Source organism: Rhagoletis pomonella, unplaced genomic scaffold, assembly GCF_013731165.1.
Source record: "Rhagoletis pomonella isolate Grant_MI unplaced genomic scaffold, Rhpom_1.0 Rhpom_scaffold_00002, whole genome shotgun sequence".
Classification (NCBI taxonomy): domain Eukaryota; kingdom Metazoa; phylum Arthropoda; class Insecta; order Diptera; family Tephritidae; genus Rhagoletis; species Rhagoletis pomonella.
In genome coordinates, this window is record NW_023458556.1 from 32812858 (window position 1) to 32817757 (window position 4900).

Genomic DNA, 4900 nt, shown 5'->3' on the forward strand with positions numbered 1-4900 from the left:
TGGTAAGGTCCATAAATCGTTTTGATTATTGTTGAGTAGGTTTAGAGGATGTTAAAAATAGATTTGCGGGACTCAGAGGGGTTGTGGAATCGCCGCCATCTTGAAAAGAAGTGTGTAAAAGTTTTTCGCGATTTACATCGATACCGTTAATTTTTTCGAAAAAACATCAACACTTTTTTGGTGGCTGAAAAAATCTACATTTCTTGTTTACGGCTTTTTATTCTAACGACAGTATGTTAATAAAAATGTGTATTAATTTTTTTTTTAAGATGCTGTCTGGGAGCACAGGTTTCTAAGCCGCACTACCTTGGCAGTTGGAACGGCCTAGGTTTCACATAGGCAGCTAAATAAATATTTATGTACGTACGTATTTATGTATGCATTTCAAGGTATGTGCATATGTAGGTATGTATGTACTATTTAAATTTTTTAATGATTGACTAAGCAAGAAATTCGATTTTGTACACAGCTTCAACTTTCAGTTGGCGTGACGTTCAAAAAATGACAGCTAAAATCATTAGTAACGGCAATTTTGAGACGCCTACAAAAAAAAAGAACAAAGGGGATGTGTGAAGGTGTCAGCAAAGATTTACAAGGGACCCAAAGAAATATAATTTATGCATTTTGAAATAATGATATACATAAGGTTCAAGTTTTAAACTTTTACCATTTATTATTTTTTATAGCTAAATTATTTTTTCCGACTGTCCCAGCTGGCAATCGCAATCACTGAAAAAAAAACTTGAGGAAAACTAATTTTTTTTAAATCTGCTAAAATCAGCATTGAAAATTATTTATTGCCCCGACTTCCTACTGTTTGTGTGCGTTTGTCGGCAAAACAAATATCCGTTGAGATTTTTCAAACGCTTAAAACAAACAAAATAAATGTCCAAGTAAAAGGCAACACTAACTCAAAGCAAAAACCTAACAGCAAGTCGGCTAAACAGACAGACAAATGGCTGAATGGCGCACTGGAAATTACCATAAATCGCAATTCGAGTGTAAACAGATTTGTTTGTTTTACCTCGTCTCATTTGTCACACATATAACGCTTTGGTATCATATTCGAAAAATGCCAAAACAAAAATGAAGAAAAGGCAATGAAATATATTGAAACTAAAATCACAAAATCGACTTTTTCGTTCAACTCGCTAGATACTCCGTGCAGCATCTTTCAAGTGCCACAGATCACTTGAACCACTTGAGTTACGCACACGTTCCGTATATACATAGGCTGTGGTACGGTGTTGGGTTTGTCGCTCGAATGCGAAATCCTGTGAATGTCATCTAGAAACCGATCGCGCCACCAAAACACCAACATCAACGTCAACGTCACCGCCGCCGCCGCCGCCGCCGCTCCACTGCCACTGTACAAACCAAGCGTGCGGTAGGTCGCTCACCAAATTGTGTAGCGTTTATCTATTCCAAATGAATTGAACTTGTAAGCAGTAAATCTTATCGGCTATGCGCTTGGCTTTGCCTTAAAATGTCCTTCTGGAAGATGGGATGCCAGTCAGTGTACATAGGTGTCACATTGCTTCTAGTGACATTCAGCGCTGAACCGTTTTTTTTTTTTTATTTGGGTGAAGGAGTTTCGGTTGCCATGTATGTATGTATGTAGGTATGCATGCACATAAGTAAGTGTGTGAATTTGTTATTGTGGTGCGCCAATGTCATTTGGAATAGCTAATTTCAAACGTTATTGAATTTGAAATCATTGTGATATAAGTTGTTGTAGTTGTTACTGTCCCGGTAGGGAAACCGCGGACTAGTGAAAAGGAACTAGTCCGATAGGAACTAGATCCCCACCAGTCGAAAACCGGCGAAAAGTGGTACTTTTAAAAGACTAATTTTTTCATTTTTTTTGACTAGAAATCTATATCTAAAGTGACGAATTTAGAAATGGTTCGGAGCTATAGAAAAAGGGATGCAGAACGAACTAGATCTTATTTGTCGAATTTAGAACCAGTTCGGAACTATCAAATAAGGGATGCAGCGGGAGGCTTGTTTACTTTACATAGATATGTGTTCAGCGGCTTTTTCGTTCAAATACGCTTCTATTCTGTGCTTCGCAGATGCTTTTTCATAGCTTGGTAATACAAAACTAAAATTTGTGTTAACATTTCAACACCTTGGGACAGTCTGGAATCTAAGAAATAACAGCGAGCACCTTTGCAAACTCAGCTACAGCTAAAGGTATGTAAACGTACATTTCTTACAATCATTCAAACAAACTTAGTTTCAAATTTGAAAAAATGTTTCTTTGAAAATAATGTAAAATCGCACTCGGAAGAACCGAAAAGATTGAAAAATCATAATACCTTTTTCTTTCGTCTGTCGATTTTAGAACTGGTTCGGAACTATAGAATTTAGGACAAGTTCGGAACTATCGAAAAAGGGATGCAGCGGGGGACAATTGACACTTCCTAGGACATCGCCATGTTAAATTCGCCAGTTGCTTGCATGCAAAAGAGATTTATCGCGAACCAGTACTGGGTCTAAATGTACTAGAAGCGCACCAGTTCAGAACTAGAGGTTTTCCCCACAGGGGTACTGTTTCGTATTTGTTGATGGACATCCACACTTATGCCAGGTTTTTTTGAAAAACAGCATTCGTACACCCCATCTTGGGGCAGAGGCTTAGTAATAGACGAGTGAAAAGGGCTTGCGATAATGATGATTAAACGATTGCGATAAAGACGTTGATAACAGTGCCACTACTAAGAGCGAAAACAATAGGGTCAATATAATACATATCTACTGATAACAAAAACAAAAAATAATTTTTCTTTAAAAGATCGGAACAAGTGTATCCCAAGCACTTTGATGTCCTAAAAATGAATCCGTTCACAAAATTGCTCCATCACGTCAGGATTTTGAGGTATTTTGATCTTAAAACTGTCTGTTTCGCTTCCTAGAATGCCCCTTTGGTTACGACCCTGTCATAATGAATAGTGTCTAAAACTCGAAACCCTATCGAATTGGCTTAAAACTTGTTATCCGGGGGTTTTTGGGGTCGCTGATTTCGAATCTGTGGTGTGGTGATGTCGGCCGCTGTGGTGTAGTGGTAAGCAGTGCGCGCTTTCACTCATCAGCACCTGGGTTCAAGCCCTGGTCAAAGCAACATCGCAAAAAATATAGAAAAAAGTTTTTCTTAACGGCGGTCGTTCCTCGGCAGGCAATGGCAAACCTCCAAGTGTATTTCTGCCATGAAAAACAGCTTCTCATAAAAATACAATCGCCGTTCGGAGTCGGCGTAAAACTGTAGGTCCCTCCGCTTTGTGTGACAACATCAAGGCGCACGCCACAAGTCGGAGGAGAAGCTCGGCCAAACACTAACATATGTGTAAGCGCCAATCTATTATTTATTATTATTATTTCGAATCTCAAGTTAGATTTAAAAACTTCAAAATGGTGGATACATTATGGTCGATATATAAAAAAAAGCCTGTACTACTTCTGTTTAGAATGATATGATAGTCGTTTTATTTATGAAAGTGATATAATTAAAGTGTCTTATCTCAGAGAAACAAATTGGATAACTAGTGTCAAATATATGTATGTATACATAAACGAAAGCCAAAGGTGCATTCTACAAAGTGGGATAGCCAGTTTTAAGATAAAATTCTCTAAAAATTTTGGCCTGATGGAGCAATTTCGAAAACAGATTAATTTTTAGGACATCAAAATGCTTCGGATACACTTGCTTCGATCTTTGTTTCGAAAACTTTGCAGGCCTGTGGTGAAGAATATCGCAGTCCTGGCAAACTGGAACACCTTGTTGTATTTACTTATGTATGTAATATGGTTGTTTAACCCCCCCCTTAAAACATGCAAACCCTCCAAAAACTTCTTCAATCAAGCACTGCAACATTAATCTATTAATTTTCCTCGATCATCGAATTTTCTTTTTGACAGGCTGCAACTAAATCACAACAAAAAAAAAAACTGATTCTGTTTTCATTTCAAGTTCAAGTGGCTGTGTGATCTTTGATGTCTTTCGAGTCGAGCGTGGCACCCCTTTTGAAGCAGCGCGACAACATGCCTGTTTTACCGCTCCAGCAGACGTTGCTTTTTAATACATATGTATGTACATATATTTACATGGATGGGAGGAGACCATGCGTGGTTTTATGGTTCTGTAAGCGTATGCAAGGAATACGAGTACTATGGGCAGCAGCGACGAGAACATTGTCTGACTTTGACAATGTAAACAAAAAGTATCGTTAGGTTGTAGAATCAATTGTTTGATACCTTGTTACGGTTATGTCAATGGGCGTCTGCGCAAGTGAATGTGTTAGACACGCCTACACTGGTTCGGAAATTATTTGCTGGTTGTTTTATTTTTAAGTGCTCGGTTGTAACTGCAATGTGGAGACCGTGCCTGAAGTACTTTAAACTATTTACATATATATTCTTGGTGAATAAAATTTGTATCCATAAATTGCAAGTGACCAATATTTATATTTTTCGCTTCAAACATTTATTTTAGATTTCTTTACCTAAGGCTAATCTGATATGTCTCAGTTAGTCACTTTGAACTTTTGCTACACCGATAGCAGCAAAATTTATCGCACAGTTGGACCGGGCGTTTCTTCTGCCTAACTTTGCAATATTTTTTCAGGCAGAAGTATTTGCTATTACTGAGGCCAGTCGAGACTTACAGCGCAATGGTTTACGCCACTGTCAAGGCTCTGCCGCCTTTTACAACAAATTCCAAGCTGATTAAGTAGTTTAGAACACTTTTGAATATAGACAGTGTGATTTACTTTGGGTATGTGGCATATTTGCCTCAATCGATTACCGAACTTCAGGCTCAATCGGAACTAGTTAATATGTATACAGATAAAAACGTATACAAACCTAAAGGGACTTGTTAGGCTGGTAGCGGCTTTAACTA